A 16,964-nucleotide genomic window follows, 5' to 3' on the forward strand; every position below is an offset into this window, starting at 1 on the left:
CAAAATTATATAATCACATGGAGGGAATCCGGGGGATTAAATAAACAAAGATTAGGGCTTCCTTATATCAATAAAGAAGAACTAGTAAGCATATCATTAACACCAATGAGAAAGCTTCGGTCCTTTAAACTAATAAAACCAACACACCGCAGGCAGAAGGTCTATTTTCTTGACAGTTGACCAGGAGTACACGTTGTTATTGGAGCTACAAGGACCTTTGGCCTGGCATACCCAGATCCACAGAGAAGAGGCACATGCGGTAAGTTGAGTGCTTGCTGTACATCTGTACTCTAATTCAGCATTTTCCTGCTCACCATGCCAAAAAAGAAAGACTAATCATATACAGATTAGTTTTAGTTCTACACCAAAATAGACAAGCCTTCCTGAACTGGTAGGCTACACCTCCTCTCTGTAGAAACGCAATCAATTCCAGACATGTTTGACATATTTCAGCCGTGTACAGTTTGAGTCCTAAGGCGCAGTGATCTATGGGACCAACGTACAGCCATACCCTTCTCACTTACAGATACCAACTGAGAAGCCCCAAAAATGATGGATGGAATGCTTACATTATTCTGAGCCAATGGAAGCTGCTATGGGATACCCTAGATCGTTTGATACGTGGCGTGGCGCACAGCTGATTTTTATGTGGATTTAGTCGATAGGTTTGTTTCCGCTAGGTAAAGTTTTAAGGTCAGTTTTGGGTGCTCCAACAAGTGACGTGACCGTCCATGCACGTCGTGAGTAAATGTTTGTTCTGTGCGTTACAAAGAAAGTAAACGCATCCTTGATATTGGGCACACTCTTGGGTTTAGTCTCAGACTCCATGAAAGTTCTGGTAATCAATTTATTTTTTCAGAAATTCAATGTTTTCATAAATTTCAACACAGTTCAGAAAACACATATTCCCAAGTTGTTTGATTAGGACAAAAATCACTTTTAAAGATTTTACATAGGTGCTCCAATGCATTTCGGGCAGAAATGCCCTTTTTCTAGGAGCTCTGAAAAGATGCAAAAAAAACACATATTTACCATCTCAAACGGGACGCAAAGTAAAATAACATACAGTCTGGTTACATATTGCTAAGCAAAATGGGCGTGCTCTGTGTTGTACCTTATAAACCAGTGTAGGGTAAAAAATGGGGAGGTGTAGGGTGGGTGGATGGCGGTGAATGGGAGTTCGTGGATCGAAAACACTTACATGTCCGGATCCGAAGAGTGTAGTTAATCCCTGGGGAAAAGGTATACAACGCGTTAAGGAAGCAGTGGAGATCAGACGTTAAACAGTGTTAACGTAGGTCTCAATCAGAGCTCCGACTTACTTTGACATATCACCTCTTTCAAAGTAAGTCGGAGCTCCGATTGAGACCTACGTTAACACTGTTTAACGTCTGATCTCCACTGCTTCCTTAACGCGTTGTATACCTTTTCCCCAGGGATTAACTACACTCTTCGGATCCGGACATGTAAGTGTTTTCGATCCACGAACTCCCATTCACCGCCTTCCACCCACCCTACACCTCCCCATTTTTTACCCTACACAGGTTTATAAGGTACAACACAGAGCACGCCCATTTTGCTTAGCAATATGTAACCAGACTGTATGTTATTTTACTTTGCGTCCCGTTTGAGATGGTAAATGTGTGTTTTTTTTGCATCTTTTCAGAGCTCCTAGAAAAAGGGCATTTCTGCCTGAAATGCATTGGAGCACCTATGTAAAATCCTTCAAAGTGATTTTTGTCCTTATCAAACAACTTGGGAATATGTGATTTCTGAACTGTGTTGAAATTTGTGAAAACATTGAATTTCTGAAAAAATAAATTGATTACCAGAACTTTCATGGAGTCTGTCTATATAGACTAAACCCAAGAGTGTGCCCGATATCAAGGATGCGTTTACTTCCTTTGTAACGCACAGAACAAACATACCCTAGATCATTCCCATCAATCATTTTTACTCACTGTGTTATTACTTACAGGGGTTAGCCATAAGCAAATCAGTCTTAGTCCAACCCTAAAAGAAACAGTACAGCACTAAAAAGGCTAGACTATGTGCCCTCTTTAATGAACATAAGCTATCCCAGACATGTTTCAGCTTCATTGGGCATCAGCAGTGGAGGGCAGCTTGAGTCCTCGGGCACAGTGTGAACATAATTACTTTTCTTGGTTGGAACATGCAGGCCTAATGCCTGATATTGACTGCAGCTACTCATCACCCATATCTAAAGTACACAAGAATCAGTCACCATTCTCATCCAAGCTCCTCCCCTAAAGGCTTCAGTAAAACCTTTTCAAACCAGACTCAAATCATCAACAAAATTGTTGGGAATACAATTTTCTATTGAGTTATTTCTCTGTATAAATGTATACACATCCACAGTACTTGTGTGTGTATCTTGGTTTTGTGGGAAGAGCGTGTCTCTTATTATAATTTCTACCTTTTTTGCTTTTTCTGCTGTAATCGCGGATTGTTGTTCTAGCACAGGGACCTAGGTTTTTGTAGCTCTGCCACTATATTCACCCCTACCTCTCTGAGAAGTTCAGCATGCAAAATGCAACTTAGTTTTTCTGCCAAGGTTCAGCGTTTTTTGTTTTTTTTTAATTATTTAGTTATTTATGTTCACAAGTAAATACCAATTAGCAAAAATTGACATGTGAACCCAATAGCAATTTCTATACAGCCTAGCAAAAGGTTCACAACACCCCTTTGCTATAGTTTTGATCCCCTGTGGCATGGAAGAGCACAGATGCTTGATTCAAGAGTTTTCTGGATGGCGAGCCAGAGGTAGCTTCATCATCGGCACCAATATAATACATTTGCAAGCCTGCAGGGCTCATTTAAGCTTTGCCATGCTGCCCATCAATGGCTGGGACAGTGGTAGGGGGCCTGCTATGGTTAGTCTTTTCGGTTTTCAGAAGGGTCAGTGGGTTTTTACAGCAAATCAGCTCCCACCTGCATGAAACAAATACATTGATGGCAGGTAATTCATGCCATGGCAAGACTGCAAATATTAGTAGTTATTTAATCCAAAATCAAATCCCACAAAGGGCAGTTCTTTAGAAAACAAAAAAAGGCATTGCCCCTGTTGCAAAGGGAGCTTTCTCCTAGTGCATGGGTGGCACCTGAGTATTTTTCCTGCTTGGAACTACCACGCTATATACACTGTGAGCCTTGACAGGAAAAAGCCAGCAGAAGGCCCTTGGAAAGCCATTTCCAAAAACAAATACTTAGCTTGAGAATTGTCCCATAGGATAACTCCCCCAATAGCAAGTCTGGTATCCCCCAGACTCTAAATGAGGTGGGTAGAGATGGGCAGGTGCGGTAGCCCCAACTTTCCAAGTTTTGGTGGACATGAAGTTACCACTCACCTCTACATGACCTATTTCATAGAGCACTAAGTCTCAGAGCTCAGTCTGAGTTAATGGTTGCCAGACTCATTTTTGGGGACTGGCACAAATTCTTTTTTTTGCTTCAGACATTTACTGAGAGAAAGAGAGAGAAAAACAAACAAAGCGCATATGCGCCAACATTTCGACACTACATCAAGGGAGATTTTGAAAAATAAATGTGGTTACTTTACTTTCTTTTCCCCACTGAAGTACATTGAAGCACAGGCAATTTTAGGGGCGAGAAAAGTCTCAAATAAAGTCATTTTAGGCTTGAAATATCGTGAGTCTCCCGCCTGAATCGAGTCTGTAGGCATGTATGAAAGCAGAAAGAGGGAGGAAGAGAAAAGGCCTAATAAAAGGAGAAATCAGGAACCCGCAAGAGTGAGATAAAGGGGCAGAGAGTGTCTGGTAGTAAATTAAAGAGGGGTGAGGTGGATTCAAGACTAGCAGCCTTGGTGTTCTGCGCGCTGACATTTAATAGCACGGGCTGCGGGTCTCTAAGCTGAGCTTTGGGCTCCAGCATTCATTTTTTGTTTACAATTTAAGCACTGACATTGGCTCCACTGCAACTATGCACGCGCTCCCACGCCTAGACTCCAAGACCCCAAGGTCAGCAGAAGAGGCACAGGAACCATTTGGGGACAGCAGAACGGACATTATTAATACAAAACGATGGCGTTAATTGGAGAAGACTGCGTTCAAGAGGGGCTGCAGGAGAGAATGGGTACCCACTGTTACAAAACACAGAACAAGCATGAAACCAACTAATTCGTTTCACTTCCTCCAGCTTGTGAAAAACACGCACCAGTCACACTTCCTGCCTCCGAGGGTTCACAGACGAAAACTCCCGCCAACAGGAAATCCTCTGCTGACGCCGAGCGTGTCTTCTGCTGCACGCCTCGAGTGCTCCGTTTCATTTCACGTTCTCTCTTATCTGGCATCAGAAAGTGAGATAAGCCCCCGTGTACTGCCACTTACCCAGCAGTGGTAAGTTATAAAGGTCGGGGTTCCAGGCGACATCCGGGAAGAATTCAGACTTATCGTGAGATTTTTGAGTCCAGTGTTCTAAAGTTTCGGATGATTATTTGACTGCAAGGGCAAGTTGTGATAAAGAGCTTAACCTTAAGCATCAGTGCTTTAAAATTATTGGTGAAATAAACTTTCAGACTTGCCATGCCCCTTAAGTGATTTACGTGTACTCCCTGAAGCGAAGTGTGTTCCCCCTGAAGCGAAGTGGATTGCCAAAAGTGACCCTTTTTCTGCGTTTTTCCTGGTCGGTCTTTTTGTTTAATCCACAATTTGCATTCAAACCTGGGGGCTGCTGTTGAAAGATTGTTGCAGGGTGGAACGAGGAGATGCCGACAGCATTGCAAATAAGCACAGAGGGTGAACAGCACATGGCATAGAGAGGAGTGAGGTCATTCGTTTACATTGCCAGTGAGGACACCCCATCCACACAAGGCTGCGGGGGCTCAGCTGGAATGGCTGAGTGTACAGCGAGAAGGAGATCTTAGAACTTTCTCACCATATGCTCCCTCGCCATATATCCCATTAATTCCCTTCATCTCCTCGGTGCCTTGTAACCCTTTAATCTCTTGCAGATTGCAAAATACTGTAAAATGATACACATCCCTGGACGAAAGATACTAAAGCTGTCCAGCCTGTGGCGGCTCCTCGCTGTGGCGGAGGAGCGACGCCCCCTTGCCAGCTGACTCTAAAGGGCAGGAAAGGACAAATAAAACTATAATAAACACGTTTATCGTTTTATTTTTCCTTTCCTGACAAATCGTTGGAGATGGGGCTATGGGGATGAGAAGCTGCAGGAGGAGTGGTAAGTGCACTGTGATCCGTGGACATGACAGTTTGGCCGGAGGTCTCAGGCTGGTCAAACAGTCATGCGCACTGAAGCAGTCTCCAGCCCGAGCTGCTTTGCCGGGTTGGAGACAGGAGGCACAGGCTCCTAGTCTCACAGGGACTGCACATTTAGAGCGCTCAAGGTAGCCAATCCTGAGCAGAGTCAGGATTGGCCGCAGAGGAGTCTGGGAGCCTGTGCCCGCAGAGGAGAGGAGAGGAGCAGACGCTGTAGGTAAGTTATTTTTTTTAATTCTGTCATTTAACTTCAGTCGACCCCTTCACCCCGTTAGAGTCACCCTTAGACAACACCAGCCGCTACTGAAAATACCACACCACGTCCTGCCAACCCTAACACCTAGAGCAAAGTAGCAGCATAGTGAATACATGGGAGGTTTTTTTTGTGAAACTACTGAAACCATCAAACATCAATAACTTAAAGTGATATATGGGTTAATGCACCCCATCTGTACAATCCAATGTATTACAAGTCACTGAGATGGTCCATGGCCCTACAGAGGCATGAAGCTAAGTCAGAGTGTCTTTACAAGGGCATGGAACTCTGAGGTGACTTCAATTTACATTTACAGTTGGGGTACGCTAGTCCATATACTAATTGGGCCCTTACCCCTGTTTTACGTTTTAGTCTATCAGGCCTTATATGGCTTCTGCCTCACGGCCCTCAGGCAAACTCTCCTGTCATAGGAAATCACACATAGGTAGGCCTGCTATGTGCAACAGAGCCCCAACATTGAGGGGGCATTCAGAGTGGGACTAGGCAGCCAAAGGCTATGTCTACCTGCTCCCAGATCCAGACATTGGCAGAGGCTATGGAAGCTTGTCCGTATACGGAGTCCACTCACTCACACAGAGGACGTAGAAAATTGTACAGCAATCGAGATCACGGATACAGAAGAAGGGGAGCCCTTAAAACAGCAGTTGCAAACAAGCAAGCACCATGATGTCATAATGTGCTTGTAGAGAGATATTGCAAGTGATGAGATTTTCTTACTGTTGGCACATTTTAACATCAAAACGAGCCTGTAGTAAGGATATGATGTGCAACCATTTTTAGGGAGATCTGCATCCCCTACTTATTATATAACACCTTAGGTTATGGTCTGGCGAAGAGCAGTATTGTAGAACGGAGATAGGCAAATTGACCCTAATGTTCTAGGACAGGAGTAAGGAGAGTAATGTACTTAGTCCTAGAATACTGCCCGGGAAAGAAGACCTAAACTTTGAAATAAATATTGTCAAACAAAAGAAATTAAACTATAGCTACTAACCAATTTAAAAGCTATATTTCCATAAATAGTTGCTCTCAAAAGACACTTCAACTTTTCTGTTCCACCAAAAAACAGGACATAGAGCTTGAAAGACGAATGGAATGTGGCTGTGTGGATCAGAGGGGGAGACAGATTTCAGCGAAGCAGGAATTCCCAGATACATAGTATTGTTTTGTTCTCTGTCGATTACTTATTCTGCCTGTAGTAGACGACTCTGTGATCGATAAAGCATGCCATTACATTATCCCATTAGCCTCATTAATATAAAAGCAGGTTATTCCTTTTATCAGCAAATAATATCAATATTGAGGGTCAATAAATGCAATTTATTGTTCAATGGTGACATCTTGAGAGAAAGCATTACAATCTAAAGACTATGGAGCACCTCACTGAAAAACATTACTCGAGGACTAATCGCCTAGTTTGGAGGGAACAGAAAATCCTCCAGTTTCTGGAAGAAACTCTAAATTCTATGTAGTATCCACAGAATGAATGCCGTCAACACTTAACCCTATGGTGGAGGAAATTCAGTGAGTGGATTCTACTCTATATTTAGGAATTTCCTCTTTAAATTGACGGCTTTTCAGCTCCCTGCAAACAACAAAGGAGGCCTTTAGTTTGGTTCCATAATGCAATCATTTTAAAAAGCTCAACCTCCATGACTGCAGGCCTGACCACTAAAAGAAAGTGCTGTGTTTCACTCTGCCTCTTTGTCTGCCCAGTTAATCATGACCGCTTGTGCTCGGTATTTGATGAGGTCATCTCTAATGTTAAAATACTCAGGCACAAAGTTACAACGCATCACATGGGCTTCACCACTTAGAGGCTGGGGTGGAACGAGAAATGTATTAATGGAATACCAAACTAAAAGAGGGAAATGGTGCAAATATAAACTATTATGATGCAAATTTACAGAACAAATGCTGCATTTCACAAAGGTGTGCACGGATATCAATTTTGCATATAATCACACACACAATTTACAACATTAATACTGAATCTATACAAAAGGACTTGATTGGGTGAAGTGCAGGGAGCCCAGAGCTGGGGTGATGGGGCGTCATTTCTTCCTGAGTCGTATTAGGAGGTGTACCACAGTGATCTGAATTTTCTGTCTGTTAATTAGGAGTAGTGGAAGACTAAGATGTAGTTTAACATAGTCAAGCCTGGTGGAGATGAAGGCATTGACCACAGTGAGTGTACCAGAGATGGAAGGACAGGGCAAGATACGCAAGTATGCAAAAGAAAGTGAAGTGGGCTACCTGGTGGGCCTGCAGTCCTGAAAAGAGATCGGCATCAAGGAGGAAACTAGGGCTGTGATTGCAGGACAGAGGAAGGACCAAGATTTTTAGCCAAAATGAAGAGTTTTATAGGTTTAAAGGCGTGGTTGGCTTTAGTGCTTTTTGTATTTTCCATCTTCTATTTTAGACAGCTAGCTTGTATCCAACTTGCATGACTTCCGCACTCTAGGGAAAAGCTTCCTGGAAGAGATGTTGCTGACAGGACCAAAAACAATTTGGAGGGATTCACACAAGATGAAGAAGGTGAGTGAATGGTGTGATGAGAAGGACAAGATGTTGAAGAGGAAGGGTGACAAAGATGAGCCGTGCGGGACACCACAGCACAGTAGCTGTGGGAGGTTGAGCCCACCTTGCTGAGTTTAAAAGCTATGATGACTACGTATTTCCCAGACTTTCTGCTGTGGCTGTATAACCTTCTGAGAAAAAGAAAAGTGTTTTCTCCTGTAATTCACTTCTTACCCGACAGATGTTAGATAGCACTCTAACAATGTGTTTACCTAAGGTGTGAACATCAGATCAGCATCAAAGATGGCTCCAAGATAACAAACCCATTGTTGGGAAGTGGAGTTGATTCCAATGGGGGCAGAGCAGTAGGGGTCGGGGGCACTCACCCAAGCAGTAAAGACAACTAGTCTAAAAGGCCCACCAGCTGTATATCAGTCTTTGCCATGTTTAGACAAGCCATGTTTGCTGCCCCCTGCAATGGATGCATACAGGCCAGCAACAGTTTCCATCCGAACACCAAATGACCATCGAGGACTGAAGCAGATCTGGGGATCATACATGTGAAACCCTTGCTGTTAGCCCTTCAATAATTCAGCTCGTGGTGGCTGTAAACAGGATTTGTTTTTGTTCTGATGTTCATGAAAGCAGTTTTAGTTCCTCTCTTGAGACAGAACTTGGCTCGGAGGCCACCAATGAAACCAGTCCTTCCGAGCAGGATGAGAGTGGTGCAGCCACCACAGTTTCAAGAAACCTAGCAACACAAGACTCACCCAACAAATTTGTACTTGTCTCTGAGTCAAACAAAGGTTTTTAGCAGGGAGTGATCATGACTTCTTTGAGTGTATAATACATAACCCATTCTCAGAGAGCCATTTCTCAATTGCATGCTGGAAGAGCGAAATAGCTTCAGGCCAGGTTTTACCGTGTTAGCACTCCATATATCTGAAGGGCTTGATGCTGTCTGGCTCTGGGTGGTCTTGCACACAGTATGTAAAATGTAAAGTGCATCACCAGGTCCCAAATTCTGTCCCATAATCCGGTGAAAGGTAGTCTCAGTGCACCCTTGCTCCGTCAGGTGAGACACCAACCTCTTGGGAAAGATCACAACATCTACAATTCTCCTCCTTCTCTGCTCTCCCCGGGTCCCTCTCTTTTCTCTCTTCTTCCCCCAGCCCTTTGAGGTGATCTCCTGGTGGCTCAAGGGACAAGACAAACATAAAAAATTATTCCATTTAAAATATAATCTTTCTTGTACTAAATCAAATGGAAAAGGCAAATTATTATAAGTTCTTCATGGGATTCTTAGAATCTTATTTTTCTGGCCTTTCCTAAAGATTTTTTTCCAGATAATAGATTGCATAATTTCTGTTTGGATGCCTTTTTTTAAAGATCGTGCTCTGGTAACACATTGAGTTCTGTTTTACTATTTCCTTCCTATTGCATTTTTCAGGTTTACTCGATGAGGGAAAATAGGCACCATACATTGTATGTGGTATTTGTATAGTGCAAACCTAGATAAAAGGGAGAAAATTGCTGTACAAGGTTAGAGCTACAGTCAAACAGTTTTGACTAAATGGGAATAGGGTTGGGGTAGTTCTGGTGGATACAAAGATGTTGTTCCAGATCCTGGGTGCATCGACAGAGAGAAGCAGTGGAGGTCCATATCATTTAAAAGTGGGGGTAGGTGGGTGGAGGAAGCACAAGGGAGCGTTGGGGAGCACAGGGAGGGTGGTACGCGCAGGGTATTAATAAATAAAAACTTACCCCATGATGACGACTGCCTCGCCTCTCACTGCTTCTCTGCTGCTCCCAGCAGTCCCTGGGCAGCATCACAGACTTCCCATCCACTCTCTGCTCTGCTCTCAAGCATGAGAGCAGCGTGGGGATTGGCCTGATCGGGCTGTAAAAGACGATTGCTCAGGCACAGGGAGTCTGGGCTGTTGCTCCAACCCGAAATTACAATACAGCTGTGTTGGAAAAATACAAGTGTGCATGTCTGTTTGGCCAGCTTAAGACAGCCGGCCAAATTGACATGAGCACTTATAAGTGCACACTACTCCTCCCTGCCATGCCCGGCCATCCATGCCCTATAGCTCATAGCCCAGCTATAAATTAAATGATAATAAATTAGTGTTATTAATATTGTATTTATCATCTGCTGGCTCTGGGCAGAGGGGCGATACTCCTCTGCCATTATGGAGGAGCCGCCCGTGAAAGATTTTTTTTATAGTGCCTATTGTAAAGCCTTTCAGGGCCAAAGACAAAACAAACAATAAAACATCTGATAGTTGGCTTGTAAGGGGGTCTGTCTTGGAGACGCCACACCAGGCCACAAATTTGTCCCAGTGCCCAGCGTAAATTGACTTTATGGAAGGCTGCCTGAGAGTAAGGATAACATCCCCAACATCAGGAGATAGACTGAATGCAGTCAACAACCACTGCTCATTCTCCATGCATGGAGTTGTAGATTGCACATGTTCAGGTACAGAACCCTTCCCTGCTCTGCGGTTGTGACAGAAAATCCTTCCGGTGTGGTGATTTGATCGAGTACAGACGCTCACGCCCAGAAGTTTCAGGTACAACATTCTCCTGAGCCAATCCAAAACCTACTAGGAATACTTGCGCCCACTCACTCTTTTATCGTCTTCAGAACCTTGGGTAGGAGAGGCAGCAACCACCCTGGGATAAAGTGCTTGAACCTGCATCCCACAGGGTGAATGTGTGTCACCAATGGTATGCACCTGTTACAACGCATTCGTTACTCCGCACTACCATTACAACGCGACTTTTACAACGCATACCATTACAACGCATTGCGCTGGGGGGGCGCTATAGGATAGGGAATAAGTATAATTTACTATCCAACACCTTCCCTAGGGTCCACGGGGACTGGAGTTAGAATAGTAAATTATACTTACCACTATCCAGCACCCCAAAGCGCTATGCGTTGTAATGGTATGCGTTGTAATGGTCGCGTTGTAATGGTAGGTAGTTGTAACGGTATGCGTTGTAACATGGTACATCCGTCACCAATGGCAAGCTAAAGTGTCTTGGAGGCTTTTGCCACATAGGAGGAGGACTGGGAGGACTGATATCTGCGGTGACCTGAGCACTGTATGCCAGATGCACATACCCGGGCTCGAAGGGACTAGGGTGACTACAGAGGGGTTGAGTAGTCTGGAATTGCCTGTACGCCAAACCCCTGGTTGAACTTTTTGAACTGGTAAGGAAACCGTTTGGTGGGGTCGAATGACCCAGCATGCATGCTGTGGCCCTACTTTTCTAAAAGCATTCTAAGACAGAATCATCTTTTGCATAACCATAAGGGAAGGTTCTATGTCTTCATAGAAATCTGTGGATCGCATCCATGCTTTGTAACTGAACACCACACTGGTGCAAACCACTCGCCCCAGAAAATCTGTAGTATTAAGCCCACCACAGCATCATGTATTTGGCCACATCTTGACCATCTTGAATAGTCTCAGCCACGGAGGCCCTAAGTTCTTCCAGGATTGCAGGCAAGACCTCACTGACAGTGTTCCGTATAACAGAATAATAAACAAATAGCAGTGACTGACCTCAATGCTAGTCTGTTGGCTTCCTGTAAGTCCACGTAAAGACTGTCATTATCATAATGGTGGGGAGAGGTGGGCAGGGGGGGTAAATCATCTCCACCCTCATAACCTCTAGATGGTGGCATGGTCTCATCAGAGGAGCTTCTGAGCGGGCCTCTGCAGTAAAGAAAGCCTAGGATCAGACTCAGGTTGTACGTGTACCGGGTGCGCTGTAGCCGATTTGAAACACAAACTCTGTCAAGGTTGTACATCTGAGTAGGTACGGGATTCTCCTCTACCGTTGGCACTTGCATCAATGAATGCGGGACCAATGTGGGTCTCAGAGCATGTATGGAAGTCTGCACCAGAGATATTTCTGGACCCACCATGGGTCTAAGAGGATCACACAGTGTTGAGGATGTATCCGCCGGCAGTAATCCAACTGAGCCCCCCTGCGGATCCTTGGGGGCCAGAAGGTGCACCAGAGGGAGCTGTAAGAATGCCAAAGAAACGCATCATGGCCTCCGTAAAGGCCTCGACTATGACATTGCTAATGCCCGGGAAACTTGAGGCGCCTCAGATCAACTGTGGGATTGGCTCCTCAATCGGAGATCTTGAGCAAGAGTGAATGGCACCCTCATGCAACTTTTCTTTTGATGGAAAGTGGCAGGATGGGGTTCAGTTCTGCATTGCTTTCTTATATTTTCGCTTGGACTTCAACATACTGGAGGACTATAGCGTGAAGAAGACTTCTCGCGTGAGTGGCCTTGGGAGCGGGTCCACCACATTCTTGACTTGGCGTCAGAGTGGGAATTATACAAGGCCTAAGACGTCTTCCTGTGCTCCACAACATGCAGCTTTGCTTTGCGGTCCTGGATCACTTTCAGGCTCTTGAAGGCGCACTGATGGCACAACTTGAAGTCATGATCCAAGCCCAAACACCAAAGACACACCTCATGTGGGTCCACGACCAACATCTGTTTTCTGCAGTTACAGCATTGTTTGAGGCCTGTAGTTTTAGGAGGGGACGTCGCCCCTTGCACACTAGATTTTGCTTTGGGAGTCTTCAAAAGACTGAGAAAAGTGGGAGCCGAGCTTCTCATCTGCGTTTGAAGCCGTGGAAAGGAAGGGGCTGAGGAGGTACAGGTATGACACATGTGTAGCTCACAAGAGCACTGCTGTGGAAACTTTTGGGATCGAGTATGGCATCTGGGGAACATTCTAAAGGTCGATCAAATGAAGGGAACCCAAATGAGTAAGAACGGCAGTTATTAGAAAAGCTACCAATAAAGTTAACTTAACCGGTTAACTTGCGGCTCCATGTCGCGAGGACTCAACGAAAACCAAAACTTCAAGTCGTAAATGTAACCGAAATATAGTGTTAAAGTCATTCGATGGTTGCGACACACTTATTGGGATATTTTCTGACTGCTAGCTCGAGGTCTTAATATAGCGGTGGACTCACAGATCGGATATAACGGGGCACCAGGAAAAGGTTGTGGAAATGTAGACTAGGGCCCAAGTTTTCGCTTCACGGTGACCTTGGTTTGACAGGCAGACTCTTGTGTTTCAACAGATGCTGTGGGAAAGCTTTGCAAAACCCGACATGCTCCTAGTCATCGTGCGGGGGCTGCCTTCCCAGTTCCCATGGCAACAATGGCTCCGCTTGTCAGTTATGAGCTATGGCCAGCTTCCTGAATCTAAGCAACACAGCCAATCGGAAGCGCGGTTGCATATTTCATCCCGGAAAATTGGACTGCCCCCCTTTTAGTAGGGCGGAGCAGTAGAAAGCTCCTGGTCCAGTCACAGTGTGCCTGCGTGCAGTAGTGCGACCGCATCGCCACAACACCGCCGACGATTCCTTATGTTATATATATATATGTTTTACTGACGCTTATGTTAGTGTACATTTGTCGAAGAGAACGTGATGTAAATGTATATAAAAAAAAGTCAAATGGACAGCAATATCTTTATCGACCTCGGAAGGACGAAAGGCTGGGTATGCCAGGCTGAGCCCTGACCATCAACGCACAAACCTTCCGTACAATTAACAGATATGGTCTCCAGGCTACTTCCAACAGAAATGGAAATATGAACCTCTTCGAGGCAGTAAGCCCAGAAGACAGGGGTGGGGAAGACATGAAACATGGAAATCCCCTGCTATATTGTAATGATCCGAAGAGCAAAAAAATGACCCAATGCCTTAAAATGTTAATTTAAAAAAATAGTACACATTAGAAAATGCGCTAAGCAGTATGAAAAACACATTATTGCAATTTAAAAAAAGACTAACTGTGAATAGATCTTGCTTTATATAGTGTGTATCTACTTTGCATGGTAAACAACTAATGGCAGCTCTCTTAAAGGCACTAGTACTATCCATACCGCAATGTCCAAAAGGGTGTTCCATGAGATCAGAGTGAAGAGTACCCCAAGCAGGACAGGGGCGTGCGTGCCGTGCACTTCCCGGCTGCAGGAGCATTAACCCTTACCCGCTGAGTTATTTTATGCTATTTGTTCGCAACCCTGCCGACGGGGTTCGAAAATGTTACCAACAGGTCTCTCGCTTATGCTCTCTATTTCTAATTGACACCCTCTCCCCCCAACTCAACCACCTACTTAATAGATCTTACACACGAATATGTCTGTGACCACAAATTCTGCACAGATCAGCATAAGCGATCATAAAAACAGAAGGCAAATTTGAGGCGATGAGTGGAAATAAAAGATTCTTTCAATGGAGGCATACCAAAGTAAGCACGGAATTCTACAAAGGCGCCGGTTAAAAGGGCATCCTGCGGGTTACATACCAACGTTCAACCGAATATGCGAATTTATCTGCGGCCTTTAAAGTAAAACCAGACAATCTCTACATTCTTTCACAATAAAAACAAAGGTTACTTCCATGCTCAAGAGGTGGAATAATCTGTAACAGTGTTACCCGCACGGGCGTAATTGAAACGTTTGTGTTCCCAAGAGGAGCCCATTTCAGGTATTTTGATGCATTATGGACCTAGCTCCAAGAAGGAGCCGCGGATAGCTACTTAGTGAACGTATATCGCAACAGAAGCGCGCCAAATATGAGCTGTGTGCACAGAATAGCATGGTGTGTGTGTCGTGAGATCAGCCTGCACACTCCAGCATGCAACAGGGATGAGCGTGTAATTGTCACAGTAGAATGCACACTGCTGTTTTTGAAAGGACATACATTTACAATTTCAGGCAAAACCATGTACTGACTTCATTTTTGGTGATTTTTCAACCTCGTGGTCCTGATGTCTAAATTCAGCAGATTGGTCCCTAACCCGCAGTTATGACATATTTTATATGTTCTCCAACAAATCAACTGAAAAGCAGACTCAATATGGGGAAAGCAAGCCGGGGATCTGTCGTGGCTAGAGTAACATATAGTACATACATGCACGCTGGCACTTTATATTCGGAGGGGACCATGGGAATGCGTTAACAGTGTCACGTTTTTAGAGACACCAGTGCTGTTGTCAACACATCATCTGCCAGGGTATTGCGTTATGCAGTCCTGTCAATATGTATGTTCCGAGAAACGTACTTGTGATAGGTATTTCATGTAGTGCCAACATGCCACCCGAAGACCTTCGCAGCGCTCAAGGCAACCCAGTGCTGTAAAACCCGTCAGAAAGATCAGCGTTATGTAAACAGCTGCAGTAAACTCACTGTGTGCTGAAAAGTAAACTGTCACCTTCATACTGCGCTACCATGCAAAGTAACAATACCACTGGTAACAATGTCACATATAGAGCCTCCGAATCGAAAAGACGTCTTGAGTGACATGGAGTAACTGTAGTTAAGCCAATGTTTTTATCAACGTCGGAAGGGTGATTTTAATAAACATAGGAAGGTTAAAAGCCCGAGGCAGTTCTTCAGGCAACACACATCTCAGCTGTAGGCGATCGTCCCTCTGAGGTATGTTAAGAATTACAACCTCAAGTGCATTCTCGCCGTGGGACTCCACCAGCACTTACAGGCATTTTATGACGCTGCTAAATCCGAAGCAAAGATTAAGAGACAGGAAATGAGAATCGCTCGTTACCCTTTAATCCTTGGCTGCCCGGGGGCTTCCGGCTGCATGGGTCACCCTCCGATGTTCGACGCCCCCGGTTAATCCTCACATTCTGGCGATTAGTATGTGGAGCGATCCCTGCAGACACTGCGCAGCCATAACTGGGACTCCATACTCGGTGCGCGAGCCTGCCTGCTGTCAACACAGTGCAACCCTGGCGGGCCGGACTCCGCGGGGTCCTAACGCCGGCGACTTCCTACCCAGCCAGCCCTTGGGGGGTCTGAAACTTTCCCACGCTCGGGGGCGTAGCTAGCAATAGTGCAGCAGGCGCAATGACACCTAGGGCCACGGGTGTCAGGGGCCCAATATACCCCAATCAGCTGCTGGTGTTGTCTTCTTACTATGAAACTAGGAGACAGTGAGATGGGGCGGGTACTTTTCTTGCTTGGATTAGGGCAATGTACACCCTTGCTACGCGTAACACCGCTACCCTCGGCCAGCTTCCATTCCACCGGTGTTTCTGCTCTCTTGGCCATTAATTGTTTTGATTATGCGGTTAACAATGCGGTAACTCAGCGAGCCGATGAACTGCTGCAGAGAACATTTTATTTGTTTTATGGTTTCAAGCGCCAGTTGTTTCAGTGGCACCAGTGCTTCCTTTAATTAGAAAGAGAGTACCTGCACTTCTCCACACTGCTGCAGTACATTTCATGGGAGAGTACTGACACTTTTCAGGAGCAGAGAGGTACTCTAAATAGTGAGTACCTGCACTTCTAAAGTTCCATTTAAATCAAAGATTGGCACTGGTGCTCAGGGGTGCGAAAGAAGTCCCACTCACGGCGAGCCATGGTATCATCTGCAAGTGTTCGAGGACAGTTTTCCTCGCTTGCATGGGACGCAGTGGCTGGCACTAGGGTGACCAACTGGCATGTGTGCAAATTCAGGACGCTAAGTGTAAACATTCAGGACAGAAGGTCAAAATTCAAGACAAAAATTCAGGACAGAAGGTCAAAATTCAGGACAGAACTTCAGGACAAAAGGTAAGTTTTACAGACACATCAGAGGAAGTTTCTTAAAGAAAAAGGTTAGCCTTCCCCTGTGAAGCACTTGTACCTGCCACTTTCCAGGTGCTAAAGCCAAATGCCTTCCTCCTGTCTCTTACCATTCAGTTGTTCTGAGAGCAGCCGACGTTTTCCAGGCTTGCAGGGAAATAACTATATGATGTTAGACCTAACCCAGAACAGGTAGAATTCCCTGCCCAAGACCCTGGTAGGAGGAGGGCAGCACATGCTGTAGGAGCCCAAACTGGCCCATTG

General features: G+C 45.0%; 1 protein-coding gene across 5 annotated transcripts in view; it reads right to left on the minus strand.

Annotated features, from left to right (window-relative positions):
* Positions 1-15,864, minus strand: part of FOXN3 (forkhead box N3) — a 654,420-nt gene extending 638,556 nt beyond the window's left edge. For 3 of the 5 annotated variants that reach the window (XM_086937638.1, XM_086937634.1, XM_086937635.1), the window contains exon 1: positions 15,679-15,825. The gene's annotated coding sequence lies outside the window, so the exon portion shown is untranslated. Of the gene's footprint in view, positions 1-15,678 lie in introns of all 5 variants that reach the window. The other 2 variants (XM_086937629.1, XM_086937636.1) reach the window with 2 other exon arrangements.
* Positions 15,865-16,964: the final 1,100 nt, after the last annotated feature.

The sequence above is a fragment of the Lissotriton vulgaris genome, chromosome 9 (genome assembly GCF_964263255.1).
Source record: "Lissotriton vulgaris chromosome 9, aLisVul1.2, whole genome shotgun sequence".
NCBI classification, from domain to species: Eukaryota; Metazoa; Chordata; class Amphibia; order Caudata; family Salamandridae; genus Lissotriton; species Lissotriton vulgaris.